Source organism: Papaver somniferum, chromosome 2, assembly GCF_003573695.1.
Source record: "Papaver somniferum cultivar HN1 chromosome 2, ASM357369v1, whole genome shotgun sequence".
NCBI classification, from domain to species: Eukaryota; Viridiplantae; Streptophyta; class Magnoliopsida; order Ranunculales; family Papaveraceae; genus Papaver; species Papaver somniferum.
The window spans coordinates 23,980,555-23,993,968 of NC_039359.1; the positions used below are offsets into that span (position 1 = coordinate 23,980,555).

General features: G+C 38.3%; 1 long non-coding RNA gene across 1 annotated transcript; it reads right to left on the reverse strand.

The window, feature by feature from the left end:
* Positions 1-6,751: 6,751 nt before the first annotated feature.
* Positions 6,752-9,569, reverse strand: LOC113347156. Its single transcript, XR_003358761.1, has 2 exons — positions 8,294-9,569; positions 6,752-6,946 (listed from the first exon to the last, which is right to left on the reverse strand). It is a non-coding gene; the product is annotated as an uncharacterized LOC113347156 (long non-coding RNA).
* Between the last annotated feature and the right edge of the window lie 3,845 nt (positions 9,570-13,414).

The following is a 13,414-nucleotide window of genomic DNA, read 5'->3' on the forward strand; positions in this document are numbered from 1 at the left end:
TACACGCATAATCAAAGCACGTGGAGATAGATGATGTGGCAGGTTCTGACTGGTAAAGGTTAGCGGTGAACGAAGGTACAATCTGTATTGAGGCTGGGAAGTTCCCGAAGGAACATGAGTCAACTGAGGTTGCAGAGTGCGACTGGAGAAAGCACGCGGTGAACGAAGGTACCATTTGTACGAAAGGTATAACAGGGAACGATAGACTCAAAGACAGCAAATATATATCTGGAGCAGAAGGGGCTATAAATACCAAGCTTAACCAACAAAGTAAAGGCATTCAATTTCGAGGAGAGAAAATCTAGTCTTAAGATTATACCTCTTTAATGTTTAGAACTTAAGTATTTACTTCAACTTGAGTTCTCTCTATTACTTTGGGAAGAATTTAAGATCTCTGTAACCACCACAACTTAATACAAACAAACACTCATTACCCCGTGGACGTAGACGAAAGTCGAACCACGTAATCTCTTGTGTCTCATGATAACTTAGTTCCATTCACATTATATTTGTGTTCTTCGTTATTGTTGGATCTTTATATCTTTTATAACTAAGCATCTTTAGTTCAACAAAGGTATCAATACTACATGGTATACGATTCTCTGAGTTGTATACATTACATAGACTATGGGAAAATTAGTAGTCACACTAAGCAATTGAAAATTAGCTTGAATCTAATCAGGTTTTCATCTAACGGTGAATATTGAATGCTTTGTTACCAAGGTAGCATTGATTGCAAACCCTGATTTGGAGACTATATAAAGGAGAACTCTAGCAACTGGGAAACCTAATTCCCACACCTCTTATGTGATACTAGTTGTGTAAGCTAGAGTCGATTCTCCTTTAACCTTAGGTTTATATCGAGACCATGTAGGTTAACGACTTAATGACTTCATTGGGATTGTGAAGCCAGGCCCAACTATTTTCTCTGTAGTTGCATGATCTGATCTTGTTGTTTCTATCGTATTGAGTACAATTGTAAAATTATCTCGGGATTAATTTCTCTGATAGGCAAGATAGAAAAGTAGTCACAAACATCTTCGTCTCATCGTTTGTGATTCCACAATATCTTGTTTCGCTAGTCGATTAAGATTATTGTGAGGTGATTGATATTTCTAGGTTGTTCTTCGGGAATATAAGACCGGTATATCAATTGGTTCCTGTTCACCTTGATTTATCAAAACACGGAACAAAACTCATAGGTATTTTTGTGGGAGACAGATTTATCTATTCTTGTAGAATTTTTTGTGTGATACAGATTTGTTTATTAAAGTCTTCGACTTTGGGTCATCGCAACTCTTATTTGTGGGTGAGATCATCTAAGGGAATCAAATACGTAGTATCCTGCTGGGATCAGAGACGTAAGGAGCGCAACTGTACCTTGCATCAGTGTGAGATTGATTGGGGTTCAACTACACTCCAGACCAAAGTTAGTTTGTAGTAGGCCAGTGTCTGTATCGGCTTAATACAGTGTGTGTTCAATCTGGACTAGGTCCCAGAGTTTTTCTTCATTTGCGGTTTCCTTGTTAACAGAACTTCTGGTGTCTGTGTTATTTATTTTCCGCATTATATTTTGTTATATAATTGAAACATCACAGGTTGTGCGTTTAATCGATCAATTGGTAAATCCAATCTTTGGTTGTTGATTGAAATTGATTGATCCTAGAACATTGGTCTTTGGTATCGTTCAAGTTAATTTCTCTTGTATTCAATTAGACTCGCAGATTTCTATTTTCTTGAGTAAGTATTGAATCGAGAAATTGAGATATAACTCCTTGATATACTTTTCTGAAGATTGAGTATGACTGTCTAGTTGATTCTCTTGAAAGTATATTGGAGTTAGTCCATACAAATTGCTAAGGGAAATATTGGGTGAGGTTGTTAGACCCCACTTTTTCAATTGGTATCAGAGCAGGCAAACACGTTTAAAGACCTTATAAGTCTGTGTTTGTAGCGACCTGACTCTATGGACAGAAATTCTATCTCCATAAACGTACCACCAGTCTTCGATGGCTCAAACTACTTGTAGTGGAAAATCGCTATGCGTGCTTTTCTTCAAGATGGTGTTTTTCAAACACGGGTATGTATTGTTAATGGCTATGGTCCTCCGGTTAATATAGAAGGCGATGTATATATACCTAAGGATATTGGTAGATATAGTCCAGAAGAAATCCTTGCTGCAAAGCAAAATTCTGACGGCTTAAATGCTATCATACATGCCATTACCCCAGATCTTCAGCACCATGTGACTACGTGCACAAAGTCTAAAAAAGACTAGGATATCTTAGAAAACGTATTTGAAGGAATACCTGTGAAAAACAAGCTAGGCTTCAAAACCTAATTTCTGACTGGGAAAACCTTCGTATGGCAGATGAAGATTCATTTGATGAGTTTAATCACAAAGTGTCTGAAATTGTTAATGCATCCTTTGCATTGGGTAAGACTATTCCTCAAAAGGACATTGTGATGAAAATTCTCAGATCACTGCCATCCAGATACGATTCTAAGAAGCATGTCATCGTTGAAGGAAATAATCTCTCAACGTTTTCCAGAAATACTCTGGTTGGGAAGTTAAAGATCTTTGATCATGAGCATACATCCAAATCTGGAAAGGATCTTGCTCTAAAAGCACAAAAGAACACCAAATTACTTGATAAAAGCAAAGGTGTCTGCATCTCCGAAGATGATCTTTCTGAGGCTGATTCATCAGATGAAGATCTTGACAAGTCAGTCTCGATGATCACAAGACAGTTTAGGGATCTTCTTTTGAAGAGAAGTAAAAGGTTTTCCAGAGATAAATCCAGGTTATCAGTTAAGCCCCATAATCGTGTTCCTCCTAAAAACAGGAATATTGATGAGAATGATGACGAGGATATGCTTCAATGCTTCAATTGTAAAGGTTTTGGTCATTTTGCAAATGAGTGTCCAAATCGAAAGAAATGCACTAGGAACAAAGGTCTTGCTGCAACTCTTGATGAAATGTCTGATGTTGAGGGGTGATTTCAGGTTTGAGGTTCTACCCATCCTAGCTAGCCAAATGACCTCACTTTACCAAGAATAGTAAGAGAGAGAGAGTTGTTCTTCCATTGTACCTTGTCCTTTTTTATATAGACTTTCCAAAAGCCCCTTTCCTTTTATGACATCATGCCATGTGTCCTAAACTTCTTTAATTACTACTAATGTCATTCCTTCTCTAATCCTCCTTCTTTCCTATTAATTCCTCCCTTGTCCTTTCCATCTAATAGACACTTTCTTGGTGGACTTGGGCTTTAGTCCTAAGTCCCCATATCTCATGTTGGGCTTGCCTCCCCTTTGAGGGCACATTAGCCCGACTAAAGGGGTAATATTTTTCATGTATCAACATTGGTCCCCTGACTATTGGGTCAATTGTTAAATGACCCGATAGTCATAAAAATCTTCTTTGGGCGCCTCTCATTTTGTAGAAGGTTGGAATGAGGATTTTCTTCCCCCTTAAATCTATGATCGTGGGCGACGTTTCGGTTTCCGTCGGTTGCCATTCCCTCTGCATAACTGCCACGTTCAATCCCTAAGATTCTCTATGTATAGGGGTATCAGTTTGTTTCCCCTTCATCTCTCTTCCTTTTTTCTTTATTTTGAACATACCATACACTCGCCATGTCTAGCAATTCTATCAGTAGTTCGTCTGAAGAGTCCAGTGATTCTGAAGAAACCATGAACGCAGGTTCCGAGGAGACTGAATATCCGGATCAAGACGAGATTCTCTTACCCGTCCCTGCAGATGGTAGAGTTTACGAGCGGGCCTGCTCTGAAACGCGCGTTGAGACTTAGAGAACTTTGTGGAGGTAAGCGTGTTTTTCCCCTTGATGATATCTTAGTTCCTCGCCTTCTAAACCCTCCTGTATTACCTTATGCTTCCGTCCCTGGATGGCTCATGCGACCCGAGTCAGAGACTATGGACGCCTTTGCGTTCAAAACGGTGCCACGGATGGCCATTCATCGTGGAGACTATGATATTCCCCTTATCGATATCCGATCAAAAAGAAAGACTCATCCAGTATGGCCACACTGAGCGTCCCGTATACGCTTCAATCCCAGTCACGCGGCTGTCCTTCGTAAAGCGGGCATTGATGAAGCTATAAACTCGTCTCTTAAACGGGAAGTGAAGAGGTGTATACGTGACAGAACACGGATCTTTTGTCGCTGGACTTTCCACGTTCATACCCTTTTTACAGTGTGGGGGGAAGCAACCATTGTTTTAGAGGATGTAGTCGCCCTCACCGGGATGCCACTCCATGGTAGTCATTCATACGATGAGGCGTTCATCTATGGAACGCATGATGATGAGGACAAAGAGATGTGCACTTATTTGCTGATGTTGCCATGGGCACTGACGAGGTGTTACGAGCTGAGACTGCGGAAGCAACAGTTCACGCTGAGCTTGAGAAGAAGCGACAAGAGTTGGATAGGCTCTAATTTTTTTGAAGCGTTTCGCCCTTGGTTTTTCCTTTATTTTGCTTTGTTGAACTTGTCTTTCATGTACTTTACTTGTTTGTTTGTTTTTGGATTGTGGGATATTGTGGTGTTTGATTATTTGTTTCTGTTGTTGATATTTTATTATCCTTGGTTAATTCTCCTTTCTTATTATTGGGTGGTATGTGAGGTTGGGCGAGTGTTTATCCTCCTTCCTTATTTTTTTTAACGGGTAGTTACTTCCTTTCTTCTTTAAGGGACATTGGTAAAAACGCGCTACCCTTCTTTTTATTTATTGAGGTGGGCGGTCATTGGTAAAACGCGCCTACTCCCCCTCCTTTTATTGAATAGGTATCAGGTGGGGTGGGCGTTAGCCAAAGGCGCATGTTCTCCCTTTCTTCTGGATTACTCTTCTTGGATGTCAGTTGGTCAGGCACTTTTGGCTAACCTGATACCTTTTGCAGAATTATCAATCAATCATGCGCCTTTGGATGACTTGAGATATTTTGTAGATTTGTCAGTCAATTAGGCGCATTTGGCTAACCCGAGACCTTTTGTAGATTTGTCAGTCGATCAGGCGCCTTTGGCTAACCCGAGACCTTTTGTAGATTTGTCAGTCGATCAGGCGCCCTTGGCTGACCTGAGACCTTTTGTAGATTTGTTAGTCTATCAGGTGTCCTTGGATGACCTAAGACCTTTTGTAGATTTGTCAGTCAATCAGGCGCCTTTGGCTAACCTGAGACCATTTGTATATTTTTCAGTCAATCAGGGGCTTTTGGCTAACCTGAGACCTTTTATATATTTTTCAGTCGGTCAGGCGCCTTGGATAACTTGATACCTTTTACAGATTCGTCAGTCGATCAGGCACCTTTGGCTGACCTGAGACCTTTTGTAGATTTGTCAGTCAATCAGGCGCCCTTAGCTAACCTGAGACCTTTATTAGACTTGTCAGTCAATCAGGCGCCCTTGGCTAACCTGAGAACTTTTGTAGATTTGTCAGTCAATTAGGTGCCCTTGGATGACCTGAGACTTTTTGTGGATTTGTCAGTCAATCAGGCGCCTTTGGCTGACCTGAGACCTTTTATATATTTGTCAATCAATCAGACGCCCTTGACTAACCTGAGACCTTTTGTAAATTTGTCAGTCTATCATGCGCCTTTGGCTGACCTGTGAACTTTTGTAGATCTGTCAGTCAATCAGGCGTCTTTTTCTAACCTAAGACCTTTTGTAGATTTGTCAGTCGATCAGGCGCCCTTGGCTAATCTAAGACCTTTTGTAGATTTGTCAGTCGATCAGGCGCCTTTGGCTGACCTGAGACATTTTGTAGATTTTTCAGTCAATCATGTGCCCATGGCTAACCTGAGACCATTTGTAAATTTGTTAGTCTATCAGGCGCCTTTGGCTGACCTGAGACCTTTTGTAGATTTTTCAGTCAACCAGGCTCCCTTGGCTAACCCGAGACCTTTTGTAGATGTCTACTCGTAGTTGGTAGGGAAAACTTTTCTTACCACAAAAAGAGGTTGTTTATAATTTTGGCGTTACTATTCACATTTTCCCTCTTCTCCTCTTTTTCACATCAATGACGAGGGAAAGGGTCCTGCTCGATTGTTTGCTTGGCTGGCCCGAGTTCTACAAAGGCGCGCTTTCGTTCAAATATACTCCTTATAGCGAGACATTCTTCTGTCGGGTGTCCTAATCTTCGATGATAGTGGCAGTACCTGGAAGAGTTCTGATATATCTTGTTGACGTCTACTACCATCGGGGGGAGCTGGATTTCTCCTCTGGTGACCCATTGGCTAAGTAATTCGACCGCGCACTCTTTAGTGCAAGGGAGAGGAGGTGGTGGATTAAAGTCACACCTAGTCCCTCCATTTCTTCCTCGGCCTGTTCCGCCTGTTCGAAATTGATCTCTCCTTTCACTGTTAGTGTTGGGTCTCACGTTGCGCGACTCCTCAGACGCGGTACTGACCGTATGGCGCAAAGTAGAGTTTATCTATATTTATTATACACAATTGGCAATCCTCTGCTTCCTCTAGCTCGACAAAGGTTTGGAATCTGAAGTTGATCAAATTCCCCTTGAAAGATGGGATCATTCCCCGTATGCAAATATCGACGAGTGTCTCGTTATTGATTTCTTCATGACAGTCTAGCGTCAGGCGCCAGAACCGTAAGATATACTTTCCTATTTCTTCCTGTAGCGCCCCCTAAGCTAGCAGCTGAACTAATCCAAGATATTAACTAAATAAAGAGGCACTACGAATCTAAATCATTTACTTAAATATTCAATTAAGAAATCTACTTCAAAACTTAACCCCAAAACTAGCCCCGCTCTGAAAAGTATGTATATACAAGAACTCCTTTCAAATGATACATATACAATAGTCATATGGTTTACAAATATAATGTGCAACATAATAATCATAGCCGAAGTTAACCAACTAACGGACTCAATGTCTCGAAGCTTTCGCTGCACAACTCTGATCTGTCTCTGAAACTGAAAATGGGAAAGGGTGAGCACATCATCCCAAAAAGGGGTGCCCAATAGGAATAAACATTTAACTTTCAAGTAATCATTGGAGTGATTTTGAAAACAACTCATGTTTTCCCTAACACTAATACATAACCAAATCACAAAAATAAACAATCATGTATATGGAACTAACTCCTTCTTCAAACAATGTATTATATTGAGTGTCGACCAATTCCTTACACACCCTATTAGTTTATACTGGTGTCGACCAATTCCTTACACACCTAATACGCATAAATCTCGAATTCATGTAGATATAAATGAAGGAGCGTATCCTATATACCACACGTGGAAACTCTCATTTCCAAATAGGTGTCGACCAATTCCTTACACACCTATTAGGCATACAAATGGAAATTCTTATTTCCCAAACAATTCATCAAGACAAACAAAGCATTACAATTCCTTTCCAAGCAATGGAAAGATTAAAAGAAATAAAAGAACTTTCGGAATTTTAAATAAACAATGTATGGAATACACAATCAGATAATGCATGAGCTTCTTAAACATAAACTTTCGTAAAAGAAAACAACAATAACCACACAAGAGTTAAAAGTATTCCCACATCTTTTGATGACAAGCCACGCCTACCTCGAGATCCACGATCCACTGATTCGTCTTTTGAATCGATCGTTGTTAATAACTAACTGTTAATCACACAAGCATTCTAAGAATCCAGCCAAAATGGCTCACACAAGTATCATACAAGTCTATCTAATTGTTCTAAGTCCATTTATGACTTTACACCTTTTGATTCTCTATCTTTTCTCTATCTTTAGCGTAACTAAGGTTTACTAAATCAGTTAGGTTGGTCCTATAATCCATTAGCTATGTCTTATGAATATCTACAACTTTGTAAAAGGAACCAAAGTCTAAATCAGACCATAAGGTTCCAATTCATCAAACTAAGAATACAATACACTAAGCCCAAATCCACTAGACTCAGCCCATTACGCAAGTGATGACCCAACTGGGTCAACTAACGGTCAATGATGGTCAAATGGTTCAACTAACAGTCAACATCCAGACAAAGGTCAAAGTCCAGGGTAAATGGTCAAGTCTAAATCGGTCAATTGAGTCAACTCGATTCAACTCAGGTAATAGGGTCAACTCGACTAAGTCATATTAACTGAGTCAGCTAAACAAAACTGAATTAGACTGAATAAGCTCAGTCAGACAGGCCAAGGGTTCTTCTTACACAACTGCAACTCTAATTCTACAACCTAACTCAAGTTCACTTCAATCTAATAATGCAATAATTGAATCATTCAAATAAACTTCAAAAGGAATTACAAAGATAATACAGCCTACCTGCAATTGCAGCTTTTACCTTTTACTGAACTAACAACTATAATACTATACTGCTCATACCAACATCCATTTCAGCCTTAGCTTGTCACTATCAGCACCATTCACCAACAGTTCAGCTCTTACAACCAACCAACACACCTCATCATCATCTGAGATACAAACTCCAATTACTTCAATGATGTCATTCAAAACACAACAACACCAACACCAGTTGCAATACAGTACCTCCACCAGTTCAACAATACCATCATGTGCAATCCATTCTCTTATCTCAAAAACATACCCAACACCAAAACCATCTGCAGCTCCACCAGCCATTATACCATCTCAACTTCTCTTTTCCATCCCCCCTGCACCTTACAACACCACCACAGTTAACTCAGCTCAACCACATATCTATCTCACAACCATTTCAATTCATAAAGCTCAACCCCTGCACAATTCTAACATATACCATCTTCTTACAACCAACATAACCTAAACCTTATCACATTCATAAACAGATTCATACGACAGCAAACTTCATTTATAGTTCATGGAAAAACTTATAAACCAACTGATTTTACTATTAAGAAACATTACCTCAAATCAGTGTTGCTCAGGCAACTGAGGTTGAATTCATCATTCCTCTGCCTCAATTGAACAACCATATCAAACTAAAAACACCCAACAATCTTCATCACCATCTTCAATTCTCAAAAACCCTAATTTCCGATTCAATTTCTCACACAATTGAAATTAACCCAATACATCCAACTAAACTTCAATTCAGAGCAAACCCAACCTTAATTCAATCTCCTAAAACAACAACTTCTTCTTTTTAATCTTCCCTGAGCTTTCCCCTGAAACCCTAACTCTTTCATTCTTCGATTCATCTTCATAACAACTTCATATCACAAACACAGTATCGAACCATTCGATCTCCATCTATTACCAACTATAAATCATCATTATTAGTTCCATGCGAAGCTTATTTCAAATCCATAAACCCTAACTCACTGAATCTCTCTAAACATCACTTCTTCTGAATCTAATTCAATTATAGACTATCTTCACCACTGAAAATCAATTCTTGATGTTTCATTTCTTATTACGATCACCAAATCTCGAATTTGATTCACAAATTTTCATCAGCAGGACGAATAGTGGAGGAGGAAGAGAAAACAAAGAAGAAGAAAGAGAAAGAAGAATCTTGATTGAGCTTATCTGCTCCAGTTGGATAGAGATAAGGCCAAGGACAAATGATAAAGGTACCCACCCAGATGATATGGGAAGCCCGGGTCGGATAAGTTGCAAAATTATTATTTTACCCTTCAATAAAATCTGATATATCTTCTTCGTCCGGTATCCGAATGATACGTTCGACTAGTCCATCTCGCGTAACTTTTCGAGTTCTATTTAACGATACTAGTTTCGTATCTAGATCTTTGTTAGATTAATTTATATTAATTAACGTTCGTTTTAGACTAATCGAGTTATTAGCAGCTAAGATGTCTCTTGACTAGTCTAATAGCGTTGACGAGCTTGAGGGTCCTTACATTCTCCCCACCTTATTAATTTTCGTCCTCAAAAATCGAACCATCCTTCTGGTCTTCAGAAACTCCCCACCTTAAATAAAAACCTATCTATTGTCTAACGCAAACAACAAGAACAAAGCACAAACCTATAAGGCTTTCTACAACTAAAAATTTGTGGCTCTAGGTTCAATAAACTAGTTTTTGTTTCAAAAAGATAATGGTTCTAATTACGAGAGAAGATACTCTACCACAAAGTTTCGAAGTGAAATTTGGGATCTATTAGTTCATAAATAGGAGCAAGTCCTCCTAATATGAATGATAATCCATGCTTGTAGTTAGCCTGTCTAGGTTAGCAAGACCCGACGATGGTTTCCTACTAACAAAGACAACACAAACACACCAGAATTTCAAACCTCATTATTCCCCAGTGTTGGATTATCTAAGTGTCAGTCAATTAACACTACTTAATCTCTAAACTTCTATAGAAATTTCTAAACTATAGTATAATTGGTTTCAATCTTCAATTTTGACTTCATTACAGATACAAATAACGAAACATACAAATCAATCAATCAAATAAATATTCTAATTATTGATAACTTTTAGTGATTAAGATTTATCTCTCAGACCCAACCCAATTCTAAACTAATTTAGTTCACTAACTGGCACTTGCTATTCGTATTATTTCCCATATAAGATCTAATAGTGAGCTCTGATACCAAAACTGTAGCGCCCCTTAAGCTAGCAGCTGAACTAATCTAAGAGATTAACTAAATAAAGAGGCACTACAAATCTAAATCATTTACTTAGTTAAGAAATCTACTTCAAAACTTAACCCCAAAACTAGCCCCGCTCTGAAAAGTATGTATATACAAGAACTCCTTTCAAATGATAAATATACAATAGTCATGTGGTTTACAAATATAATATGCAACATAATAATCATAGCCGAAGTTAACCAACTAACGGACTCAACGTCTCGAAGCTTTCGCTGCACAACTCTGATCTGTCTCTGAAACTGAAAGTGGGAAAGGGTGAGCACATCATCCCTAAAATGGGTGCCCAATAGGAATAAACATTTGAATTTCAAGTAATCATTGGAATGATTTTGAAAACAACTCATGTTTTCCCTAACACTAAAACACAACCAAATCACAGAAATAAACAATCATGTATATGGAACTAACTCATTCTTCAAACAATGTACTATATTGAGTGTCGACCAATTCCTTACACACCCTATTAGTTTATACTGGTGTCGATCAATTCCCTACACACCTAATACGCATAAAAGACCGAATTCATGTAGATATAAATGAAGAAGCGTATCCTATATACCACACGTGGAAATTCTCATTTCCAAATAGGTGTCGACCAATTCCTTACACACCTATTAGGAATATAAATGGAAATCCGTATTTCCCGAACAATTCATCAAGACAAACAAAGCATTACAATTCCTTTCCAAGCAATGGAAAGACTAAAGCAAATAAAAGAACTTTCAGAATTTTAAATAAACAATGCATGGAATACACAATCAGATAATGAATGAGCTTCTTAAACATAAACTTTGGTAAAAGAAAACAACAATAATTACAAACGAGTTAAAAGTATTCCCACATATTTTGATGACAAGCCACGCCTACCTCGAGATCCATGATAGACGCATTTATGTGTCTAATATAGCTCATTTGTATATATTGTTAGTACTCGATATTGTACTTATTTGGTTATTTTATGTATTTGTAGGTGTCTTTGGAAAATAATCTCTTGCGGCGAATTTGGCTAAAAATGTGGCATTTGGACCTCCGTTGATAACGTATCGGAAGAGCCTCAGAAGTGTACCGGAAGTATCCCAGAAATACCCCGGAGGAACCCCGAAAAAAGTGCGGAAAATGCCCCAGAGGACACTTGCTATACGGACCCTTGATTTTGGATAAGGGGTAACCTAATTAATAAGGGGTGACCCATTTCCAGGCATCTGCTAAAGGGACACCAGAACTGGATAGGGGGAGATCACATTTCTTCACGTTTTCAAATTAATGTTTTGGCGGGAAACTTCATGCATGTTTACTGGCAGAGTTGGATTCGATTAATGGACGGTTTCTAAAGAGATTCAACCCTTAAAATCAGTTGGGCTGGATGTGAATGGACTAAACAGAGATGGTACATGTGTTTTTATCGATCAGATTGGGCTGGAATAGCCGGGAGAAGAAATCAGAGTCCAAATAGGACACGCATGGTTCTGTTTACGTTTCAAAGATTTTTTGAGGAGATTCTGGGAGAGTTTTACGCTAAAGAAAACTCTACTTGGTCATGTTAAAGTCTTGGGAGAGTTTTGGGGCAACAGAATAGATCATAAACGCGTACAGGGAGATCAGAGAGAGATATTCTCTCAACAGCGCAGAGAAGAAAAAAGAAAAGAAAAAGTCGGATTCAGTAGAGATTTTTGGGGATTAAAAGACTATATAAGAGTTGGTTCAAGTCATAGAATGGTTAGAAACCTTTAGGAGAGAGTTTAGAGTCGATGAGAGCCTAGGAGAAGCAATTATAGAGGAGACAACGCTGCTGCTGCTGCTGCCATTAAAGCTTCTGAAGAACACGAAGAACAGACTCGCAGAGTCAGTCGTTCTTCAGCAGACTTATTTTCATACCACTGTCGTTGTTTCACAGCAGTAGATAGTTATCGTTTACAGCAGTCTTAAATTACCATACTCTTTTGTAACAGTGGCGCTGTAACACCACTACAGCGTTGCAAATTCCTTTTTCATCTTATATTCATCAATAAGAACACCTATTTTAGCCATGAATTTATCTTGTGAGTGTGTTTTTGGGATGAGGAGCTAAACCCATTAGCCAAGGCGACGGAGGAAGCCATTGGTCCTTATTTATGGTATAATTCTAACTTTATTATTTATTTGCAATATTATTACATGATTATTTGCATGGAATTTTAATTGAAAAATTGATTTTTATTGAATAATTGTGATTCATTTTGATGGAGCATGCTTAGTTTAAGACTCTTGATGTTTCATGCTTGGTGTTTACATTTATTACTTCAAAAATCTACAAAAGGCATAATATTAAAATCACTCTAAAAGAAAAATTGCATGAATATTAATTATTAGAATTTATCAAATAATGGGTCAATGGTGGAATCCAAGTCTTGGTGTTTTTCTCTAAAGGTTTGAACTATTTTATTTATTTGTGTGTTTAATTTAAATCTAAAAAAAAATTGTTTTCTTCACAAGTCTGAAAAGACCCCTTTTTACCACTACTACTACAATCACTAGTTGAAAACCATCAATCCACGATCCACTGGTTCGTCCTTTGAATCGATCGTTGTTAATAACTAACTGTTAATCACACAAGCACTCTAAGAATCCAGCCAAAATGGTTCACACGAGTATCATACAAGTCTATCTAATTTTTTTAAGTCCATTTATGACTTTACACCTTTTGATTCTCTATTTTTTCTCTATCTTTAGTATAACTAAGGTTTACTAAATCAGTTAGGTTGTCCCTGTAATCCATTAGGTCTAATGAATATCTACAACTTTGGAGAAGGAACCGAAGTCTAAATCAAACCATAAGGGTCCAATTC